Source organism: Erinaceus europaeus, chromosome 4, assembly GCF_950295315.1.
Source record: "Erinaceus europaeus chromosome 4, mEriEur2.1, whole genome shotgun sequence".
NCBI classification, from domain to species: domain Eukaryota; kingdom Metazoa; phylum Chordata; class Mammalia; order Eulipotyphla; family Erinaceidae; genus Erinaceus; species Erinaceus europaeus.
Genome location: NC_080165.1, coordinates 119,381,108 through 119,407,044, shown reverse-complemented (window position 1 = coordinate 119,407,044; position 25,937 = coordinate 119,381,108). Strand labels below are relative to the sequence as shown.

General features: G+C 37.9%; 1 long non-coding RNA gene across 1 annotated transcript; it reads right to left on the bottom strand.

Annotated features, from left to right (window-relative positions):
• Nucleotides 1-331: 331 nt before the first annotated feature.
• On the bottom strand, nucleotides 332-24,903 carry LOC132538315 (uncharacterized). Its single transcript, XR_009549709.1, has 3 exons — nucleotides 24,818-24,903; nucleotides 6,670-6,755; nucleotides 332-499 (listed from the first exon to the last, which is right to left on the bottom strand). It is a non-coding gene; the product is annotated as an uncharacterized LOC132538315 (long non-coding RNA).
• Between the last annotated feature and the right edge of the window lie 1,034 nt (nucleotides 24,904-25,937).

Genomic DNA, 25,937 nt, shown 5'->3' with positions numbered 1-25,937 from the left:
TTAATATAAATTCTTCATTCTTTGCACAGAAGAGCCCACACTATAGAGGGAATAAAGAGAATTAATGCTAGAAAGAGCAATATTTTAGGTAAAAAAAATCACAGTGAATCTTAAAAGCATAGTAATTTACTCCTAAATTTAATCTGATATGTATGGCTTGGTCATAAAAAACAAAGTTATACAGATTTTTATATACTTTTTAGAATATTCAAAATATTTGTAAAGTCAAGCATTTAAAAATGGAGAGGTACATGAAATTTTTATATATTTTTACTGGGATCTGAAGCTCCTTTTTAAAAACTACATAAATGAAAATTCCTGGGGAAAACGTTTACCTGTGCTAGTGTGTGTTGTGTCTACATGTGTATTTACACTTGTTAGTGGTTTACATATTTTGTGGCTGAACTATCCAAAATATTTCTCTCCCTTCTGATGAAGACTTGCATTCCAGATTCATTGCAGTGTGAAGTTCTTCTGTGTGGTTTGTTTTTTCTTGCATCTGAAAATAATTTGGGAGAAACAGAAACATGAAATTTAATTTGAGCTGAAAAATCTTTTCTCAATTTCTTCTTAAAATGTGACCATTCTGGCCATTTCTATATAAGGATAAAAAAGTCAAAGACATGCTAATCCAGGAAAAATGTGACTGAAGACTTCCTCAAATCTGATATTTGAACAAACTAATACCAAAATACTCAAGACTTGTACTTTAGCTCTGAGAATTTCTCCATCATAGCAATAGCTTTCTTCCCATTACTGGTAGTTCTTTTGTTTGTTCACACTTTGCCATTGAGGATTTTTTTAAAAGTATTTTCTTATTTTTTGAGAAGAGAGAGAGTGAGAGAGAGATCTGCAGCCCTGCTTCACTACTTGTGAAGTTTCCCCTGCATGTGGGGACCAGGGGCTTGAACCCTGGTCCTTGTACACTGTCATGTGAGTGCTTAACCAGGTGTACCACTGCCTGCCCCCCATACAGGTTTTTTAATCAAGATTCTTTTTTTCCCCAAAAGATTTTATTTATTTATTAGTGTGAAAGATAGGAGAGAGAGAAAGAACTAGATATCACATTAGTACATGTGCTGCTGGGGACTTCATGCTTGAGAGTCCAATGCTTTATCTAGCCACTGTGCCATCTCCCAGATCACGATTCCAAAAGTTTTAATAAACATAATTTAGAGAATGAGATGCCCAATATTTGAATTCCTTTTTTTCTCTTAACAAATTCTTACCAATTTTGTCTGTTTTAAAATTTTATTATTCATTGGGTATTTTAATTAAAAAATATTTTTAAGTAGGTACAGAAGACAGTCATTAAGAAAGTGAAAGAGACCATACCAGGGACCAGAAGCTGGCACACCTAGGTGACATTCACATTGCAATGTTCAAGAGACTGTGTTCAAGAGATCAGGTTCAAGTCCCTCACCCCCACTGGCAGAGGATGGATCTTTACTAGTGGCAAAGTGGTGCTACAGGTGTCTCCTTCTCCCTGTCTACCCACCCTTCCCCTCTCTGTCCCAACAAATTAAATAAATAAATGAAAATTTTAAAAGGGGGAGAAACAATGAGACCATAGTACCAAAGCTTCCTTTTTTCTTCTTCTTCTTTTTAATATAAAAAGGAAACACTGAAAAAAACATAGGATAAGAGAGAGGGGTACAGTTCCCACCACCAGAACTCCATATCCCATCCCTCCCTTGATAGCTTTCCTATTCTTTAACCTTCTGGGAATATGGACCCAAGGTCATTTTGGGATGCAGAAGGTAGAAGGACTGGCTTCTGAAATTGCTTCCCTGCTGAACATGGGCGTTGACAGGTTGATCTATACTCCCAGCCTGCCTCTCTCTTTCCCTAGTGGTGTGGGGTTCTGGGGAAGCATAGCTCCAAGGCACATTGGTGGGGTTGTCTGTCCAGGGAAGTCTGGTTGGCATCATGCTAGCATCTGGAACCTGGTGGCTGAAAAGAGAGTTAACATATGAAGTCAAACAAATTGTCGACTAATCCTGAGCATAAAGGCTGTAATAGTGCAGATGAAGAGTTGGGGGGTGTCTCTGCTTTGTAGATAGCTAGCAGGCATATTTTAGTTCTATTCCAAAGGGTCTGTGGCTACACTAGTTTTGTTGTTGTTATTATTTTTGTTTTTGTTTTTTGTTTTGTTTTTTTTCCCTGAGTCTGAAATCTGATATGCAAGAGGAACCAAGTTATTGTCTAGGGAGATGATGTCATGGCTGGAAAAAGGACAAGAGAGCTAGATATAAGAAAAGAGTAGCTCCCAAATATGGGAAAGGTGTATAAATATTGTTGACTGTAAACCCCATCAATTTGATGTGATCTGGGGTCCATATTCAGCTTCAGAGCCTATGTGGCCTCTGCATACCTGTAGGTCTGAGCTCACATTCTGTGGTCATGAGTAGTAACATTCCAAGCTGCCACAATACCAGGACCCATCTTCCTCAGGTGTAGTATAGAGTATGTTGTCTAGCCTCCCTTCAGAGGATGGAACATTCTCTGCTGTTGTTGATCCAAGTTAGGGCAAGTTCCTATTGAGGCCTACAAAGCAGTCTATTTTGTTGTTCCTGATAGAGATGAGCAGTAACAATGGAGAGAGGGATTTATTCAAGGTCTAGGCCCATCATGTCTGTTTGGAAATCTCAGGACTCCCCAACTAGGGCCCTAGCTGATGATTTTGCCTGATAGTGACTAAAGAGTCATTGATAAAGTATGCCAATCTCTTGCCCTTATTTAGCTTTTGCAGTCCTTGCTTTGATAAGATTTGCTTTGGAGTGAGTGAGGGAAGTATAATAGGAAGTAGGTGAGGAGGGTATCTAAGTCTAAGTAGACACTATTTCATTATGAACTTTATACTGACTCCCTGCAGACTATTGTGCACTTTTGCTTTCAGGTATATAATTTGCCCTAATTTATGGATACATGTGAAGATATGCTCTATCTCATGGGACCTGGTCTATATCTAGGTTTTGGGACATCGTTAGAAAGTGAACCACCTGGAATGGAATTAGAGAATTCTATGAAAGAAAGGTCTCACCTGAGTAATGAGGCTGAAGGGTTGACATTCCATGCCTCTGTGTCTCTGGACACAGTCTGAAGTGAAGCTTGCTGAGGTGGTACTTGATTAAGTTTAGATCAGCAGATGTGATATCATTTGGTATGAATTGAGAGAAGCATACAGGAAAGTGAGTCCCACCTTAGAGGTTCCAGGACTGGGGAAATATAGGCTCTATAGAGGAAGTGGGAGGTTACTGTTGTCTTAGGGTTTAGGAAGGCAATAGATAGTTATTGCTATAATCACATTATTTGGCAATTGGGTTAACTTTGAAATATCCCTTTTTTAGAATTTTCTGTGTCATACACAACATCGCTATAATGTATGTCCTTTGACATTATTTGTATACAGCTGTGCCACCGGTTGCTTCTGTTCTCCCTGGTCTAAACTTTTAAGAGAGACAACATATCAAAGACTCAGACTATGGTGTGTGCATTAAAAAGTTTGAGACAGTCAATCAATTTTCCCCTGTCATATTAATTAAATAGTGATTTATATGACTACAAATTAATATGAGTGTACATAAACACCATTCCCACCACCAAAAGACTGTCCTATCCCATCCCCCTCCCCACCCCCATGAAGTCAAGCATCCACCCTCACCCTCAACCCAGGGTTTTTACTTTGGTGCCTTACTCTAAATACCTTCTTTTTAAAAAAAATTTTAACTTATTTTTATTTTATTTTATTATATTTTTATATTATAGAATTGCATGTCGACAGGGGTTTGAATCCACACCATTCCCTCTGCCAGAGTTCTGAATCTTTACTCTCCCCACTGCAATCCACCACAGTTCCCCTAAAGTTGTATACATGGGCCAACCATCTTCTCTACAACTATCTGACAACATTTTATACATAGTTGCCCCTTCTTTTGCTGGTTCAATCCTCTCTTCCCCTCTAAGTCACTCATAACATTGTAGCTGCCTCCATATGTCCCTCTCCTTTTCTCTCTCTCTCTCTCTCTGAGGCTGATGGAGCTGGAGTACAGAGGCCTTTTATCAGAGCAGATGAGATTAGGGATTTTAGGTTAGGAAAAAGCTAGGAGAACCATTTTAATTGTGTTCCTGGGGGCATACAACTATAGTAGTTTTGCTTGAGTTTGGTAGCTAAACTGAGGTTGTATGAGAATACTGTCTGAGAGAATGGTGTCAGTAGAGAAAAGGACTAGAAAGTGGGATTATAGCAGGGAGTAGCTCCCATTCTTATGAAAAAAAAAAAATCTGTGGCTAAAATTAACTATTTACCTCCATCCGTCTGCTCCAGGGCCCATATGTAAATGCATATTTATATTTAGTGCCAGAGCCTGTGTAACCTTTAAGTCCCTATTGGTCTGAGCTTATTCTTCATGGTTACATCTGAAGAACACTGCAAGCTTCCCTCATTTCAGGACCAGTCTTTTTAAAGTGGCAGGGTAGTATAACTCCAGCTTCCCTTCAGAGACTGGGGCTATCCCTACCGTCATTGCCAAAGCTTCCCTCTTAGGGAACAAGAGAAACAGGCTGGGAGTACGGATTGACCACGTTCAGCAGGGAAGCAATTATAGAGGCCAGCCCTTCCACCTTCTGCACCCCATAATGACCTTGGGTCCCTACTCCAAGAGAGATAAAGAATAGGAAAGCTATGAGGGGAGGGAATGGGATACGGAGTGCTGGTGTGTGGAGTTGTACCACTCTTTATTTATTTATTTATTTATTTATTCCCTTTTGTTGCCCTTGTTGTTTTATTGTAGTTATTGTTGTTGCTGTTGATGTCGTCTTCATTGTTGGATAGGACAGAGAGAAATGGAAAGAGGATGGGAAGACAGAGAAGGAGAGAGAAAAAGAGATACCTGCAGACCTGCTTCACGGCTTGTGAAGCTACTCCCCTGCAGGTGGGGAGCTGGGGGCTCAAACCGGGATCATTAAGCTGGCCGGGCCCTTGCGCTTTGTGCCATTTGTGCTTAACCCACTGCGCAACCGCCCGACTTCCCCACTCTTACTTACCCTATTGTTTTTGTCAGTGTTCCCTTTTTATAAATAAAAATTTTAAAAAAAGGAAAGAAAGACTGAGTTAAAGTAAAATGAATGCCACTTTATGAAAGTCACAAGAAATGCAAGTGCAATGATCCTGCTTGTTGGCACTGGCGCAAAATTTTAAGTCTAGATAACGCCACTCAAAAATGAAACCAAAAATAGAAAACATTTTGTAAACTATGGGGAGTCCATAGTTTACACTTCCCAGTCACATTTAACAAAGTTTTGAACTATTGTATGTGTTTATTATAAAGTTAAATATAAAAAAATCTAAAATTACATGATAGAACAGAAATGCTTTTCTTATAATCAATAACAATGCCTTATGGTACCTTCAAGCAATAATGTCCGTGTATGTGATTTCTTAAAAGTTTTTGGGAAAATGTTATAAAATACCCTACAGGAGACCACAAATATTCTCCTGAAATATTTTATATTATACACAAATCTCTTAAACAAACTGTTTATTCAGAGAAGAGTTCTGTTAGTAGTTTATGGAATTTCAGTATATGCCATTTAAGGCAGCCTAATAGCATTGACTATTTTAAGAAGCATTTATCTTGACCACTCTGGTTAAAGTTTTTCAAGCAAAAACTCTTTTGTTTTTCAAGTGGTAAACATCTTTCTGGATATTAGAATTCAAGTGAAATAGTAGGCATTGTCCCCATATGGAAACTTGGGTATTTTTTTCAAGTCAATACTAGTGGCTATTCTGAAAGACCATGGGCATCACTAAATCTGAATGTTGATTTGGTTTTATTCATGATTATACTTCTTATTTTAATTGCATGAGGCTAATGAACAAAATTGAAGATAGAACAGATGTTGCCTTATTTTTCATTTTAACATCCCATAAGTGATAAATTGACCTAGCTAGGATAATGGACTCACCATTTCTTAATATATGTGGTTTACTTTTGGGTAGAGACAAACAAACTGAGAGGATAAAGATAGATAATGAGGAAGAGAAAGAGAGATACCAGCAGCACTGCTTGACTTCTTGTGAAATTTCCCTCCTGCAGGCAGATACTTGGGGCTTGAACTGGGATCCATATGCACTGTTAACATGTATGTTCCAGCAGATACTATGGCATTGACCAGCAAGGATTCACCATTTGATTCATTAAGAAGCATAGATCTCATGGAGCCAGGCAGTGGCACTCCTGGTTAAGCACATAGATGACAGTTCGCAGGGACCTGGATTTAATCCCCTGGTCCCTACCTGAAAGGGGAAAGCTTCACGAGTGGTGAAGTAGGGCTGGCTGCAGGTGTCTCTTTGTCTCCCTTTTTATCCCCTCCTCCCTTATTAATTTCTTTGCATCTCTATCAAATAAATAAATAAATGAATAAATAGGAAGACGCATAGATATCCGAAGTAAAACTGGAATCCTATTATCATGAGAATGAAAACAGACAAAGCAAAAAAAAAGATCCAGCATTTTAATTTATTTTGATTGCTTCTTAATTCAGAGAAAATTAGGTAAATGCTGTTTACCTACAAGTGTTGATTATTTGAAATAATTAAATGCTCTTTGTTCTTCTTTCTACTTCCATCTCTTTGACCCACTCCCCCTTTCCATCCATCCACCCTACCATCCTTCCTTTTTCTTTGTGATTCTATTCTTCTTCTTTTCTTCCATATTTGTCCTTTCCTTTTTGCCAGAGTGGTACTGAAGGAGCTGAAACAAAAAAGTTTTAATTTTAAGACTTAGAAAGAAATTATTTGTTAAAAGGTCAATCCACTTAAAAAAAAAATAGCAACCCTAAATATGTATAAAGAGTGAACTAAAGCAGAAAGAGAAGGATGAATATAGGATGATCTCACTCTCAGGCAGAAGCTGAAAAACAAGATCAGAAGAGCAAACACAAGTAGAACCTGAACTGGATATACTGCACCAAAGTAAAAGACTCTGGGGTGGGTGGGTGGGGGGAGAATGCAGGTCCTTCAATGGACCTAGTGGGGGTTGTGTTGTTATATGGAAAACTGACAAATATTATGCATGTACAAGCAATTGTATTTACTGTCAAATGTAAAACATTAATTCCCCAATAAAGAAATTAAAAAAAAAAAAAGAATGGACTAAAGGAGCCCTTCACTCCTCACCTGCAATGCAGCTGGCCTGCAAGTGTTTAGATTTCTCTCTCCCTCTCTATATACCTCTCTCCTCTCAATTTCTCTCTACCTTATCCAATAAAAAAATGTTTAAAGGGGAGGAAAGAAGGATGGAAGGAAAGAAGGAAGGAAGGAAAGGAGAGAGGAAGGAAGGAAAACAGACTGCTGGGAGTGGTGGGTTTGTAGTGCTGGCCCTAAGCCCCAGTGACAACTCTGGTGGCAATAAAAAAGAAAAAGAAAAAAAGAAAAGAATTAACTAAAACTATATATTAAAGGGGGAGAAGACTCACAGAACTGAGCAGGAAAATGACCAAATATATAGTCATAGATTTCAACATCCCTCTCAGTAAGGACAAAATTGCTGTTAGAAAATCACCAGGGCCATAGAAGAACTCAAAGAAATTGCAAATGGAAAATTAAAATGGCATAGCTATTCTAGAAAAATATTTATGAAGAAGGATGAATTCTGGATGGTCTCACTTACAGACAGGAACCTAAGAAACAGAACAGAACAGGGTGAATCCTCAATGGACTATCCCACCGCATTTAGGAACTAACTCAGAAAGGGAAAGGGAGGGGGGGGAAAAGGTAGGTTGGGGACCTAACTCTCTGTGGTGGGACAGGATGGTGACTTAGTTGAGGGTGAAATATACTAATACACAACTTGGGGAAATGTGGAAATGTACCCTTGCAATGAAGCAACAGTACTTTAAATCAACTTTTTTTTTTTTTAATAAAGTGATACTGAAGAGAGATAATAAAAACAAAAATAAATGAAAAAAAATAAGACAGTTTCTTAATAAACTAAGCCTCTGGGATAGGACAGTGTCATGCCTAGTGAAGTGTATATTTGTCGGGAAATTGTGAGGATGTGGTTGAGCTTGGCAGGGTTTGACTTGAGGGGACATCCATCCTGTCAGTCTCTCTCTCTACTGAGAGGTCCAACAAGGACGGGCACAACCCTCCAAGGGTTATCAGACTCCCTGCCTCACAAAGCACCCTGCATTCCTGATACTATGGCGTGCTCCCTTATTATCTACATAATCATTGTTTTGCCTGGAAGATCCCCACCCATTCCATTCCTTTGATCTATCTTCTTTCTAACCTCAAGACCTTCCCTGCCTGCAGGGTATTATTAACCCTACCAGTTAAAACCCTCACAATATTTGCTAAGGAAGTTTTCCTAGCCATTTTGCCTTCCTCTGCCCCTTTCCAAACCATGTCAAGCCATTTCCATTTCCGACTTGCCACTTCTGGGCCTGCCTTTTAAAAAGCCTTGGCACTCTGGTCAGTAAAGAATTGAATTGCCTCGCCACCATGAGCTCTGTTCCTGAGTTATCTCTCTTGAGTCACTGAGTGAGCAGCAGTCCAGGCTCTGGTAGCATTCTCTCCAACCCAGAAAGTATGTGCCTGAGAAGAGGCACCCCCACGCTAGCCCGGCACATATTTAGTGAAATTTAAACTAGCCATGGTCTACAGCAGCAGACTCATGTACTCTAAAAAGGAGCAAAGGTGAGGCAGAGGACAAGATTAAAAGTATGGATTTGGGGACCCAACACACTGTGATGGAAAAAGACATCAATTGGTGGTGCATGGTGTAATTTTACCTATCACAAGGATATAGGAAACAGTGCTCATGTGGTATAGAATGTCTTATAAATCTCATTTGTCTCCTTGATAAAGTGGGGAAAAAAAGATGTCATATACATACACCATGCAATACATACTACTCAACCATTAAAAAAAAATGTAATTGGGGCTGAGCAGTAGTGTGCCTGTTTAAGTGCACATTACTATACTCAAGGACTCAGGTTCAAGCACTTGTCTCCCTTGTAGGGGAAAGACTTCATAGACTGTGAAGCAGTGCTGCAGGTGTCTTTCTGTTTCTCACTCCCTCTCAATTCTCTTTCCTCTCAATTTCTTTTTGTCTTATCAAATGAAATAAACAAAGTTAAAAAAATCTTTAAAAAAAGATACAATATTGCCATCTAATGGTAAGAGAATTTCTATTGCTAACAATACTTTATGTGTTCTAATTATAAGATGAATAATTTCCAACATGAGTAGGGGATGGATATTCATGTATACAGTTGGTGGGAGTGTTAATTACTATAAGTATTTGGAGGATATTTTGTAGTAAAATAAATAATATACCCTTTGATTCAGATGTGGCTCATGTCAAAATCCAATCTAAAGAAACATATAGGTGCACAAAGTTAAATAAGCATTAAATGAGCTTATTTAAGATAATGAATAGCTAGAAATAATAATTCATTGAATATTTGGACAGATGGTTACACTGATATTGTGGCATGATTTACAATATCATAAAAAAATCAGTCCACAGATTCAATCCTTCTGGTCACTCAGAGTACAAAAAAAAAAAAAAGTTAAAAAATAATGTGAAATTTTTTCCATTGTATTTGGGATAAATTAATTAAATCAAAACAATAAGATTCAGTTTTATTTATTTGGATGACCTTTTATTTAAAATTAATATTACAAAAGTTAACATTAAAATCTCTATTACATCACAAAAGTTTCTGGAGCGCCTTAATACAACCCACACAATTCCAATATTGGTCTTTCATAGAGCATTTAATTAATTTAAAAAGACAGTTTATGCATTGCAAGTTCATTACAGTTCTCATCCTCCACAGAATCTGTCTCAAAGTTTCTCAGACTTGGCCAACTGACTCTCAACGATTTCCTGGTGGATTTTTTCAACAGTCTTCTTTCTCACAGATTGAACTAAACTGCACCGAAGTACTTAACATTACAGGGATTCAACATAAGATCCTGTATCTGAGTTTTCTTCTATCAGGTGAGGCTATATGGAGCAAGAGGGCTTAGGGACTTTATTTTTCCATTTCTCTGATGGAAATACTATGTTAATATTAACAACAAGCTGGTACAAGAAAGTAAATGGCAAACACTTGAAATTATGTTGCAACTGTGGGCAGGGATTTTTATTGGTTTTGGAACCCTTGGTTTTGTCATAATAATGACCATTTAATTGGTCAGGATGGTGATAAAATGGGCAATTGAGGTTTTCACAGATAAGACCATGTAATGAACCCATGGTCATAAAGCAAGGGTAGACTATCTGCCCAACATCTTTCATCATTTAATAAAAAAAAAAAAGGGGGGGTGCTTCCGCCCATAAAAGCCTAGTGCTGGAAGTGTTGTTATATTTTAATTTATTCAATCTGTCATTTAAAAAGTGAATCAGAATCAAGATGTTAGAGAATAATAGGTAAGACATATTCTTTGTCAAACCAAACTTTTTTTTTTTTTTACTTTACCCCCATCCTAATCTTTTTTTGGTGGTGGTGGTAGGGGGGATTAATGGTTTCCGTCAATAGTAAATATACCTGTTGGTACATGTGTAAAATGTCTCAGTTTTCTGCAAAACACTAACTGCCTTCCAAGGTTCTTTAACACCATCATGTGCCAGTACCTGAAAACATCCCTTTACTTTAGTGCAATACACCAACTCCAGTCCAAGTTCTGCTTAGTGTTTCCCCCTTCTGTTCTTATTTCTCAACTTCAGTCTATGAGTGAGATCATCCCATATGCATCCTTCTGTTTCTGACTTATCTCACTTAACATTATTCCTTCAAGCTCCATCCAAGATGAGGTGAAGAAGGTGAATTCACCTTCTTTTACTAGATCTGAGTAGTATTCCATAGTGTATATACACCACAACTTACTCAACCACTCATCTGTTGTTGAACACCCGAGTTGCTATTATGGAGTTACAATAGTCCAATGCCATTATTCTAAGCTTTTCTGTGTGATATAATATATGACATAATTTTGTAATGTTATTGTTTATAGGATACCTTTTGGAACTTCTGGCAGAGCAGGTTTCGTGATAGTTGATTCCTTTAACTGTTGCTTGTCTGAAAAGATTTTTATGCCTCTATCTAGTCTGAATGACAGACTAACAACATACATTAATTTTTTTTTGCCTCCAGGGTTACTGCTGGGGCTTGGTGCCTACACCATGAATCCACTGCTCCTGGAGGCTATTTCTTTTCCTTTTTGCTGCCCTTGTTGTTTATCTGTGTTATTGTTGTTATTGTTATTGTCATTGTTGTTGGATAAAACAGAGAGAAATCGTGAGAGGACTGGAAGACATAGAGGGGGTGAGAAAGACAGACACCTGCAGACCTGCTTCACCATTTGTGAAGGCACCCTCCTGCAGGTGGGGAGCTGGGGCTCGAACCAGGATCATATAGCTGGTCCTTGCACTTAGCACCATGTGCGCTTAACCCGCTGCACTAGTGCCCGGCCACCTATAATTCATTTTGAATTGACACTTTTTACGTCTACATACATTCTAAGTATGGATTTGCCTTTACTTTCAGATGCCACCGTTATCAATGGAATTACAGAACATCTAATCTACCTACATGGGATTCCATCAGCAAACTAAGACAATAGTTCTAAAACAGCATCAATCCTCCTCTCCAGCCCTAGAGGATATTTGGCAATGTTTGGAGACATTAGTAGCTGTCATTGGATCGACCTTCTCGTGGTGCATCCCGTGAGTACCCATTCATTGGGGAAACTGAGGATCCTTCCTAGCCGACTGAATCCACATGGATCCCAGTCACTTTCAAAGCCAGCAACAAGCAGCTCCTGACAGCTTTCAACCTGACGCTGTTGACTGGTTACGGAAGAAGGGCAAACGCTAGAAGTAGCTATCACAACTGTGAGGGTGCTACTGACATCTAGTGGCTGGAATTCAGAATTGGTGCTAAATATTACAATTTACTAGACATTTTCTTGAAACAGAATTAACTCATAATGTTAATATGCCAATGTTTATATTCTGGATATAACACACTTCATAGCAAGAGAGATGTAACAGGAGACTGTTATGATGAGATGCAATGTTTTATCATGTATCACATCATCCCAAAATAGAATGTGTTGAAGAATAAAAGAATAGCATACAGATGGCATAGACAGGGGCCAGGCAGTAGTACACCCTGTTAAGCACACATATAACCAAGTGAAAGGACCCATATTTGAGCCCCCAAACACCACCTGCAGGGGGAATCAGATTACTGGTGGTGAAGTAGGTCTGCATGTGTCTATCTCTCCCTTTCTCGATCTCCCCTCCCATTTTCAATTTCTCTATGTCCTAATAAAAATTATTTTAAAAATATGGTAAACATAGATAAGGTACAAGCTCAAAAATAATATCATGCAAAAACCCAAATTCATCTTCTAGAGATCATATATATATATATATATTCAAATAAATAGTTATATGACATTATGTAAAATATAAGATGCCAGGAAAAAAAGAGTTGGAATAGCTATAGTTTCCTTTTCTGAAATTCTGACTTCATATGTTTAGTGAGCTCAGATACAACCATGGGAAACATCTACCAAGGAAATATAAATCATTCTTTATGCCTTTGTATTTCATACTCCTCATGCCAAGAAGCTAGTGGGCACAAATAGAAGCATCATAATGATAAAGCATTTGGTCTGATCATCAGGATGGTGGAAATTGTGATACATTAGAGACATAAAGGAGTCTATTTGTTGCTTTGTTATTTCTTTACTCAGTTCTGATGGTCAGTGGATAAATACAACAGTAACAATCTAAAAAGGACTTGAGGACCAGGAATTTAGACAATAAAGATATGACTTTGAGTTTTCTAGCAGGTAAGTTACTAAGATCAACACAGATATTATCTATAGAAGAGAATATGGGATTAATCAGTTGTGGTGAATGATACAATGACATACAGCTGCAACCTCAAGTTTACAAGTATTGTGAGAAACAAAGTTCTCACCATTAACTTTCTTCTAGTAGGTCTACCCCAGGGAAAATGATCCACCAGAGTCCTGGAAGAATGTCTTTCACTTCTTCCATAAAGCAAGAGGTTCCAGTTATACAAGAGTGGATAGTAGTGGCTCCTCCTCTACGTTGCCCGGATTTCCCTTCCAGGATGTAAAAGATATATTCTCTCAACAACTGAGAGATCTACTAGTTGATAGCTCTCAGTTGACAGTCATTCCTGGGACTTGACCTCCCCAGAAAAGAACCAGCTTGTTCAAGATCATTCCACTTCTAAGACAAGATGTATCCCAAGGCTGATTAGTATGAAATAGAAAGGCCAACTCTGGATGCAGATAAATAGGAGTCATTGCAACCATGGGGCCCCTTTGGAATTACCATTTCTCTTGTTACTGCATATAGCCTAATTTCTCCCCAAGATTAATTAAGCATCCTTAAAAAATATGCATCCATCTGATCTTGGAAACAACTCCCCCAAGACTTTCTATGTACTGTTTCACTTCATAATCAACTTTGAGGCACCTGCCCTGAAACATTAAAACAATCTCTACAATAAGTGTACTTGAATATTCAGTGAAAGGATGTTGTCTAAACTTGGTAGAACTTTCCTTCTTCCTTGAAAGCTGCTATTTCCAATTTTTTGTTCACAGATATACAATATTCATTCCTGTCCATGTCTATTTTCTTTGATGTTCAGGAAAATTTTCTGTTACTATCTGGAGTAGCAAATATTAGAACTAGAAAGACAAACATCGAATGGTTATCCTTTCATATTTAGTTTTTTATCTGCAACATATACTTTTTGATAAAATGATTGAAAGGAATTATGATTAACTTTAACCTACTAGATATTGGGCCTGAAACACTTGTTTATGCAATTTCTCACCTTGATTTAAGTTCAATTTTCTTAGTGTTCTTTTTCTTTCCTTTCAAATATAATGACCTTGTTTATATTGATGTTGATATTAATCATCTTCAAAAAACCTCTTACTTTGATTTATTTGTCCAAAGGTGGTACCAGGTTCCTGGTTTTTTGTTTGTTTGTTTGTCTGTTTTTTCCTATCTCTATTCTTGTATATCAACTTATTGCAAGGAAGAGACTGGTTGAAATTAATGGCCAAAGTCTAATGCTAACTGAATAACAAATGAGTAAGTACAATACAATTTAACTCACCTGAAATTATAGCCAAACTCTTTATTAATAAAATCTGAAGTCTAGATATCTTCACTGTACAATAAATTCAAAGTGTTACTTTAAGTGCAAATTCTCATGGAAAAGCAAGTCACAAGAGGATTAAATATAACGTATAATTCCTTCCTTAAATATCTGGTAAAATTTATTAGTAAACTATATGAATCTTCCAGTAATTTCCTTAATGTAAGATACATTTTAATTGAGACATCATAGCTTTATATAACACATAATTTCATGCATGTATACATTGTGCAGTGGTATCACCATTATAATGTCTACTTAACATCTGTAATCATGTGTTTTTTTTTCTTGTGATGCGGACTTTCAATATTTAAACTGGTAGTAAATTTCAAATATATGATTCAGTATTATTAATTGTAAATGTTACTTTATAGCCAGCCTCATGACCCTTTATTTTGTAACTTGGAGTTTATATCTTTTGAGCATCTTAAAATTATGAACTTTATTTACTTTAAAACTAGTCAATTTTTTTCATTTTTATATTTTTCTTTTACTTTTTTATATTTTTCAAAAAATTTTGTTTTGTCATATTGATTATTTTCACAAAATTCATAACAAACATCATTTTTAGATATTTATACTTTATCATAATACATCTCATAGATATTTTTATTCCATGGTTTCCTTTTATTGCTATTAGCATACTTCATAGGAAAAAAACTATGTAAGCACACAATTAGAGAATATTTCCTTCTAATTTTTCTTTCTTAAGGCCAGGGAGATGACTCATTGGTAAAGGATCTGCCTTTCATGCCTGAAATACAATTTGATCCTCGAAATCACGTGAAAGCTACAAATTGAGTGCCAGAAACGGTGGAAGAGTGCAGTGCTCATGCTAAAAAGACCTTTCCAAGTCTTAAGTGGGAATTTCTTAAAAGTAATGGAGCATATAGTCTCTGTCCTCAAAGGATAGTAGGCAGATTATTGGAATAAGTATTTTCAAATATAGTTCTACATGTGCTTTGTGAACTTAGGAGAAAAGTTTTTTTTTTCCTAGCAAAATTGGTCTGAAAAACTTCCATGGAAATGTAAATTTTAAACTAAACTTTAAGGATGAACAGAGTAATACTTGGAAAATTTTATGTATGGTTCATATACTATATGGAAAATATTGGCAAAATATATTAATAGGATAGCAAAATATAAACTCTAAAGTTAAACTATAAGAGAATATCATTCTGTCACATCAAAGAGTAGATTATAAATTTTATTATTGAGTTGCAAAGATGATTAATATATTTATTTATATTTTATTGGATAGAAATAGAGAGACATTGCAAGGGGTGAAGGAGATCGAGGTATAAACACCTACAGCACTGCTCCACTGCTCATGGAGCTTGAACCTAGGTCCTTGCCCATGGTAATGTATGTGATCAGCTGGGTGCACCACCACCCAGTCCTATGATGATTAATATTTAAGTGGGAATTAGAGGTTGGGAAGGACAAGTATTTTTTTTATTTATTCCCTTTTGTTGCCCTTATTGTTCTATTGTTGTAGTTATTATTGTTGTTGTTAATGATGTAATCATTGTTGGATAGGACAGAGAGAAATAGAGAGAGGAGGGGAGAGAAGGATAGACACCTGCAGACCTGCTTCACCACTTGTGAAGTGACTCCCCTGCATGTGGGGAGCCAAGGGCTGGAACTGGGATCCTTACACGGGTCCTTGGGCTTTGTGCCACCTGCATTGAACTTGATGTACTACCACCCAATTCCCGAGGACAAGGATTTTAAATTATTGAGGTGAGACTGTGAAGACCTGAGAGAAGGGATAGAAAAGGATGCTTTTGGTTGTGATGAAGTTCATGGTTTGTTCTTGTGACCTAGTACTTGAAAGTGTAACAAAATTCATTTTTTAATAGTGTAAGCCCACAAGCACATGTAGCTAGATAGACCACATTAAATAACATCCCCAAATATATTATTTTATAATATTGAACACAGACACAATACACTAGTGCTCATCAGTGAAAACACTATTGCCTAGAGAGGAAAAGTTGGCAGTATATATTTCTGGAATTTGGGTACATTTTTTAAATCTTCTTTTGATTTATCTGTTTTTACTTCTACTACATAGTAGGCCATTGTGTTTTAGGTGCATTTGTTTATTCTGGTAGAAAAATAAAATCCTCTCACTAGAACAAAAGGAACAGCATCGTAGACCATCTTATGGGCCTCTACAGGACCTTGCCTTCAGTGTGGAAGAACAATGGTAGGGCCTACCCCCACCCCCAACACATACACACTCCCCAAAGGAAGGCTGGGTCAACATACTCTGCCACTCAAGGAAGACGGGTCCTGAAATGAGAGTGTATCCTGGAATGTTCCTAGCTATGACCGTGGTGTGCAAGCTTAGACAGAGCGATGCAGAGGTTACATAGGCTCCTGTGCTGAATAGGCTCCTGGGCCTCATCAGATCGATGGGGTTTACAGTTGATGGAATTTATAAACTTTTTCCATATTTGAGAGCTACTGTCTTTCTTGATCCAGCTTTCTAGTCCTATTTCCAACTCTGACACCATCTCCCAGGACAATACCTTTATCTCACCTGCATGTTAGCTGTCAGGCTCAGGCAAAAATGAGTAAAGTCATGGGTCCCTTGTAATATACCTAAAATAGACCTACTAGCTTTTTACAAAATGGAGAACCCAAAAATCATCTGCTCTATTCTTGCCTTTAGGTTCTAGATTATTAAACAATTTGTTCTGCTTTATATATTAATACTTTTTCAGCCACCAACTTGCAGGATGCTACCATGATGCCAACTTGAATTCCCTGGGCAGACAATCTCACCAATGTGTCCTGGAATCCTACCTCTCCAGAGTCCTACCCACTAGGGAAAGCCAGAAAGAGTCTAGGAGTAAGGATTGACCTGTAATTGCTTTTCCACAATGCCTATGTGGAAAAGCAATTACAGAAAGCAGATCTTCCACCTTCTGCACCCCATCATGATCCTTGTTCCATACTCACAGAGGGATAAAGTATAGGAAAGCTTCCAATGGAGGGGGTGGGATACAGAACTCTGGTGGTGGGAATTGTGTGGAATTGTACCCCTCTTACAATCTTGTTGATCATTATTAAGTAATAAAAAGACAAAAAAAAAAAAAAGTAAAAGTGAAAAAAATACCACTAAAAAGGGAGAACTGTAATCAGCAATACCCTACTTTGCCATGCCTACCGAACTTTTAAAGGGGTCCCATTCAGGGACTGATGATCAGCTTTCTTTGTCTTCACCTTTGTAAAAGGCATTTGCAGACTTGTAATACTTTTCTTCGCTCTAAAACATCATTTGCCCAGGATACAGGGACAGGGTGTCAAGCATAGAGAGAATCAGGTATTTCTAAAGTGGCTACTTTGAGAGTCATTTCATAATATATTTGTCAGCAAGTCTTTCTTCCAGTTCTGGTTGTTTTACCTTCCCTGTTTTCATTACAAACAAGAGTACAAAGGAAACTATCTTACTGCTTCTCAAAATAACTATTTAGTTGGGTAAAATTCATACTGTTGGCTTCTACTTTTAGCCAGGAAATGCAAACAAAGCTGGGAGACTGCTTGTTGTTCCCTGACCCTAAATTCATTCCATGTTGCTATAGCATCTCCCCTGAGAAAATGGGTCTGCCTGTTTTCCTCCCCATAGACAAACTCAATGGGCTTTTGTCAACTCCTGAATTATGGCATTAAAATTTAAACACTGGGGATTTAATGGAGGATTATTATGACACTCCAGTGCATTCTTTCTGTTGCTATTAGCAACAACCCAAGGATGAAATAAAATAATTGTTCAAAGAGGTAATATGTTTTTTTTAAGATGAAGTATCTTCTTATATTCCTGGAGTTATATAAACTGGTTGGTACAAGAATTATTAACATGAGAAATGGTGTACTGGTATATCATAACAACCCAATCATCTAAAGTAATTATTTTGTTAATAGTTTGCCCATCTACAAAGGCTAATGATATTTTCACAGGACCCCAAAAGATGAACTCCAATCTGTTACTCCCAAACACATTCCCGAGTGTCTGGAAGATGTGTAAAGACACCAGCACTGTGTTCTCTATCTCAAGTTCTTCAAAGTGCTGTGGGAATAAAAGAATCCCTGCTAAAAGACTCAGAGATCTGTCTGTCTGTGTAGTATGTTAATGATAGAGACTAGTCTAGATAGGATTCTGGGAGGAACCCAACTATTGAAATCTAGTGAATGGAACTGAGAATTTTTTTTGTTATTACAGTAGTGTTTGTTTCTTTGATGGACCATATCCTTGTTTCTAAGCATACATTTTTAATTGTTTTTTGAATTTTCACTAGGTTAAATAATCCTAGAGATGTTCTTGTGGGTATTTTTCTATCTAGATTTACCTTTGTGGGCACGCACTTCAAGTTGTGTGCTACTCTGCCCCTTTTATTCTAATGTCTACATCAAGGTAACATCCAAGATTGTGCTTTTCTTTTCAATAACACATTATAGCTGTTGCTGTCTCAGCTACAAGATTGAAGATATAGTCTTCTTCTCAATTCTTATTGAATAATGCTTTTCAGGGTGTGTTTTTTTTTTGTCTTTGAGATAAGCTGAAGTTCATTATTGAAATAGCACAAAATGAGTCAGAAACCACACATAAAGAAATATTTCTTTAGATTTCCATCATCCAGTGATAGTACTCTGTGACCTAAATGTGGTCCTTCATATATAGCAGGGAAAAGAAGTCTGATTTTTACTGAAGACTCTCAAGGATGCCCTGCTGTCTTCTTAGAAGCTACTCTAATACCAGTGTCTTCTGTTTCTTTTCAGAGGTACTCCATGAAAATTTCTCTGTGTATGTTATTTTTGCATGCAGATGACAATTTTATGTATTTTGATAATTTTATGTGGTTTTTTTTTTAGCTCCTTATTTAATTACTTAACAATATATCTTGAAAGTAGTACTGATCAAGAAAACACAGGTGTTTTCTTGTGGGAGTAGAGGGCTGTGGCTTTGAGGGAACAAAATAAGGAATCTGCCTTAAAACTACCTTAACTAAGCAAGAGTGCCCCTGTTTCTAGGTTGTATGTACCATACCAACACACGGAAATGTTTATGAAAAATGATCTTACTCTTGAGGAAAGTCCATGTAAAAACAGAAACAAATTGTTAACATTGTTTTGTTCATTACTTCGAAGTAATGAACCAAGGCTTATATAAAATGAATGTTACTATCTGATACCTAAATGAAGCTATTTTTCAGTGGTGACTTATCATTTGCTTTTCAAATAAATGTTACAATGAACACCCTTACAAATGTGACTTTAGGCACAGACGCCAGTATGATTGTACTCTAAATTACTAGAAGTTGAATTACTGGCCATATATATATGTTTTTTTTATATATATAGTTTTTTTTTTCATTATAGGATGAGGCAATTGTGAGAATCTCTGTGATGAAGATCCCATTGAATCAATGGCCTTGCTTCAAGAAATAGGGAGGAAAAATAAAGGTTCTCTCAGATGACAACTGCTGCTTTTCATGTGAAATTGAGATGCTGCTAGGGCTAGGCAAGTAAATTTGTGAACATATCTGACAGGTGAGGGGTGTTGGACCTTTCCCACCTTGTTAGTCATTGAATCTCAACTGACTCATCAAAGGATGGGAATATAAGGCTTCCATGAACTAGATGTTTATTTCTACTAAAAGTCTAGTAGCAATCTTCTAGCTGGTTTTGAAAAAGTTGCACCAGGTAACCATGTCAAAGAAACAATAGGACTGAAGTGGTCCAGGAGGTGGTGGAGTGCATAAAGCACTAGACTCTCAAGCATGAGGTCCTGACTTCAGTCCCTGGCAGTATATGTACCAGAGTGATGTCTAGTTGTTTTTCTCTCTCCTCTTATCTTTCTTATTTATAAATAAATAAAATATTTATTTAAAAAAAAAAAATAGGGCTTGTGGTCCAGGAGGTGGCACAGTGGTAAAGCTTTGGACTCTCAAGCATGAGGTCCTGAGTTTGATCCCAGACAGCACACATGCCAGAGTGATGTCTGATTCTTTATCTCTTCTTCTATCTTTTTCATAAATAAATTTAAAAATCTTTAAAAAAAAAAAATAGGGCTTAATCTCCAAAGTGCTCCCCAGGTAGAGCTTGCCTTCTTTTGGCAGAGATTTTGACTAAGAACTATCAATGAAACATGAGTTTGAAAAAAAAAAAAAAAAAAGATAGTGAATTAGGCTGTTATACCCAACAGAACTATTTAAAATAATGAAGCTCATGGGTATGAACTCTGATATCTCTGAAGGATGGGAACACCGTTCTCTAAAGAAGCTGAGGTTAGGTCAAAAGACAAGAGAGAAATCCGGGGACTTCCAGAGACGGGGCTATGGAGCAGCAGCAGATGTGTTTCTCTCCTCTGCTCTCCCAGGTTGACTAGGAATACCAAAGGAGACCACCTGGGACCACAACAAGACAGGACTAGAATGACTTCAGGAACCCACCAAATCACCGATGTTTACACTTGACGGAGCTGGATGCAGAGATATCCAGTATATAGAAGACCACGTGAGAGACTGGAGATTGAGGAAGAGACATGGGCAGAAGATGGTGAGACACAACCACAGGAGACACTTCAGCAGAACCTCGTGGAACTGCATGAAAGACACTCAATAAACCCTTTCATCACCAAATAATAATAATAATAAAAAGAGAGAGAGAAAAAAATCAAAGAGAATTAAAGGAGAGACAAAGGACTCTATATTAGTGAACAAAGCATTGCCTTTCAAGAGCAGCTCTTGAACAAGTTCTTGCTCTAGCTTACACTCAACAAAAATAGACATTCTGATGATTTTAACATATCAGAATCTCCATGTTGAATAACAAGTTCTTCCTCACTGACACCACTTCTTCTTCTAGCGTTTGCCCTTCTTCCGTAGCCAGTTAACAGCGTCAGGTTGAGCCTGATGTAAAGTTTCGAGACCTCCTTTGAATCTGGAGAGGTGGCAGTCGTTGACTATGTGGGTCATAGTCTGTCTGGAGCCGCAGGGGCAGTTCGGGTCGTCTCTGGCTCCCCAGCGATGGAACATAGCGGCGCACCGGCCATGGCCTGTTCGATAGCGATTAAGGAGGGCCCAATCATAACGTGCTAGGTCAAAGCCGGGTTGACGCTTGCAGGGGTCTGTGATGAGGTGTTTGTTCTTTACCTCAGCTGACTGCCAACTCTGTTTCCAAGAGTCTGGAACAGAGAAGTTCAGTGTAGGCGTAGGGGACCAGATTGGATGACGAGACGTCAAGCGTCGGACAGGGTGGGCGAAGATCTCCGCGTATATTGGCAGGTCCGGTCGAGCTTAGACGTGGGAAATTAACTTAGATGATGCCACATCCTGACGAATATCTGGCGGGGCGATGTTGCTAAGAATTGACAGCCATGGAACCGGGGTGGAATGGATGGTTCCAGAAATTATCCTCATGGAGGAAAATAATTTGGAGTCGAACAAGTGGACATGGGGGCTACGGAACCATACTGGGGCACAGTATTCTGCAGTGGAATAGCATAATGCCAGAGATGATGATCGTAGTGTGGAAGCGCTTGCACCCCATGAGGAGCTGGCCAGTCTTGCAATGATGTTATTCCTCACGCCCACCTTTGCTGCAGTTTTTATGAGATGTTTGTGAAATGACAGAGTGCGATCGAGAGTAACGCCAAGATAGACTGGCTGGGCTTCATGCCAGATTCTCGTATCGTCGAGCTGCACATTAAGCTCACTCGAGGCCGAGGTATGGTGTAGATGGAAAACAGATGATACCGTTTTTGCAGTGCTAGGGATTAGTCGCCATTTTTTACAGTAATCAGATATCAGAGACATGTCTTTCGTGAGTGTTTCATCGAGGATGTCAAACTTGGATGCCTGAGTTGCACAGCAGATGTCATCAGCGTAGATGAACTTCCTTGAAGAAGTTTCTGGGAGGTCATTGATGTAAATATTGAATAGCGTAGGAGCCAGAACAGAGCCCTGGAGGAGGCCACTTGAGACAAGTCTCCATCTGCTAGACTTGTCACCCAGATGCACCCGGAATCTTCTGTTTTGGAGAAGAAACGATATAGTGTTGGCCACCCATGGAGGCAGGCATCTTGAGATCTTGACTAGGAGACCACGGTGCCAGACCGTGTCATAGGCTGCTGTGACACCACTTATTCTGCTGTATAGACTCTGGCTTATCAGTAACAGGCTCTTAGCTTTTTTATTGGTCTCCTAGAGCTTGCTACCTCATTTTCATAGTAGCATTTACTCATTTATTGGAAGACTATGAAGTAAATCAAAATATTTTGGACAGATAAGTTGAATTCTGCCACTTATTGTTCAATAGAAAGAATAGCAGATACTTATTGTCCCTTTTCCAGCACTAACTTGCCCAGTGAGCTTTGGTATAGTCCCAGACTTGGTTAGCAGTATCTTGTCCTTTCTTGTATAGAAAATTAATTCTCAGTCAAGGTCTCATCTTTGTCACCAAAACTGTTTTGGTGGAGGAGAATGACAGCACAGAATTTATAGGCTTAAGGCCCAGAAATCACTATAAGCCACAGAAAAACACTGCTCTGGTCTCCTTTACATTGTCTATCTCACAGTCTCTCATAATAAACAAATGAGCAAATAAATTAATCTTTTTACTTAAAAAAAACTATAATGAATCTGACATGTTCTTTTATCTGCAAACTAGAAAGTTAGTCTGACACAATCTTATGAATACCAAATAATAATAATAATAGAAAACTCCTTTCCTAAGTCGAAGATTAAAAAGAAAGTAGTATCTAAATCATGATAAGTAGCCTATAGTTGAGAATTCACTTTGCTCCAGAATCCTACAGAGACGACACAGATGGGCATAGAGGTGACCCCATAGACAGTACGTTGCTTTCCAGAATTGGAAACCTTAGAGAAAGTCAATATTTTATAATGAGCAGTAAGTATGTCTGCTTTTTCTTCCAAAGGCAGATGTTAACTTTTACCAGAGCAGTAAGTATGTCTGTTCTGTATTGAAGGTTGTTATTTATATAGACATTCTTTAAAAGGTAATACAGAAGGGAGGGTGGAAGGTGAGTAGTCTGTTCCTAAGATATATCACACTGTGAGATACTAATGAAGCATTGTTTCTCAACAAATCCATAGTTCAGATAAACTTAAGTATATTTAACTAGCTACCTCTACTTCCCAATTGGTAGAAACTGTTTTTTTTTTAATATTTATTTTATTTATTCCCTTTTGTTGCCCTTGTTGTTTTATTGTTGTACTTATTATTGTTGTTGTCGTTGTTGGATAGGACAGAGAGAAATGGAGAGAGGAGGGGAAGACAGAGAGGAGGAGAGAAAGATAGACACCTGCAGACCTGCTTCACCGCCTGTGAAGTGACTCCCCTGCAGGTGGGGAGCCGGGGTTCGAACCGGGATCCTTATGCTGATCCTTGTTCTTTGCGCCACCTGCGCTTAACCCGCTGCGCTACAGCCCGACTCCCAGAAACTGTTTTTAAACTGTATTGATTTGCTTTTAGCATTCACTAGGGTTTCACCACTCTGATGTGGCTTTTTCATGAAGAGACAGAAACAAAGGTAGAGAGAGGAAAATAACACAGTACCTAAGCTTCTACCACTGTGATAGGAGCCAGACTCAAACTCGAGTCATGAGTGTGACAAAGCAGGCTTGCTAGGGGAACTATGTTGCTGCCCAAGGTTGGACATTCATTTCTAAATATTTACTTATTCATTTATTTTATGAGAAAGAGAGAGAGAGAGAGAGAGAGAGAGAGAGAGCTAGAATTTAAATCTAGAGACTCACACATGCAAGTCTTGAACTCAATTTCTTTTGCTGAAAAAGCAGTTCCCACTGCTATACTAATCTTTATGTATTATTTATTCTGGACCAGTTCGATTTTTAGATCCAGTGGATAGGATCTAAATTTTTATCCCCCTGCAGGGTCATGAAAACTTTTTTCTACCATTATAAGTCCTACTATTAAAAATTGAAACCATTATTTGAAGAATTAAGAAAATAAAGCATCTTTACAAAGTCAGTTGCCTGCCCAGATAATGTTAAATTAAACATTTACTAAAGTTTCTTTATAATATGCCATTCCAGTCTTATAAGAGATTCTTCCACAAAATGGAAACAGAGGGAAAAGAATCTTATTTCAGTGAATATGCCAAGTATGATCTTAATAACAAAACCAGATACATTTCTATTCCATTGCTACAAATTAGCACAAACTTACTCAAACAGCACATATTTTCTTATCATTTTAGAGGTTAGACATCTAACATAGATTTCACCTAAGATCAAGGTGGAGGTAAAGCTATATTCCTTTCTGGGAGTAGAGAAAGAATTAATTTTCAGGGACTACCAACATTTCTTGACTCGGGGCCTTCTTTCTCCAAATTACCCTCCTCATTCCTCTATTTGATTCACCACAGCTGCAAAATGTTCCTTACTTCTAAGAACTGATTGGATACACATGAGTAGCCCAGGATAGACTTCTCATCTAAGTATTCTTCATTTATTTGTTTTACTTCAATAATAGTTTTTGAAGTAACCTTGGTTAACAAGACTTTAAATATTTTAAAAGTACAAGTTCTCACCATCTTCCCCACCAAGGCATCAAAGTCCATTAGAGCACCTCCTCACTTGTAGTTCCTCTCCTCCCAATGTCCTTTGTTCTAACCTCAGTTCTCCAGTCTGACTCCATAGTCTCAGTAAGAATTTACTTATTTCCCTCTGTTTGTTTACTTCCCATGGGTGAGGTGTTGAGCCATCTAAAGATTCTTAATATTAGTCACACTTGCAAAATCCCTTTGTCTCAAGTAACACAGAATGTTTACAGATTCCAGATATTAGGCAAGGTACATTTTTGGTCAAGGCATTTATTCAGGAAAAGGGAAAAACAGGGTAATATGTCTATGCAATTATTTTAGAAAAACAATTACTAATCCAATAATATTTATGATACTTAAAATGATTACTAGGCTAGAAATCAAAAGAATTCCCATAATCTGGAAAGGGGACCAGAGAGATAATTGACTAGGTAGGACATGTACCTTGACATGCCTGGAGTCCTGGCACCACAGGGTAGGTCATAGGAGAAAACTCCTGTGCTATGGACTCTCTCTTTTTCCTTGTCTATCTGAATGAATAAAACGACATGTACAAGACTCCAGAAACACACACACACACACACACACCAACTTTTGAGGTAATAAAGTCTTTATAATCAGAAACAAGAAAATTCTATTCAACATGGATGTCTAATTCAAATAGGATAAAGGAAGGAAGGAAGGAAGGAAGGAAGGAAGGAAGGAAGGAAGGAAGGGAGGGAGGGAGGAAGGAAGGGAGGAAAGAAGGAAGTAAAGAAGGAAGGAGAAAGAAAGTAAATTAGTTCTGATAATTGAAGGAGAGGATTAAAGTCTAGTCTTGGTTAGTGAAATAGCTTACTTGAATAGTGTGCAGCTTTGTCTTTCTCTCTCCTCTGTATTCCCCTCCTCCATTTCTTTCTGTCCTATCCAAAAACAGCAATTGCAGTAACAACAAGGGCTACAAAATGGGAAAAATGGCTTCCAGGAGCAGTGGATTTGAAGTGCAGGCACTGAGCCCCAATGATAGCCCTGGAGGCAAAAAAAAAGAAAAGAAAAGAAAAGAAAGAGAGAGAGAGAGAGAGAGAAAGAAAGAAGTGCCTTAAATAAATAAATAAATAAATAACCCACT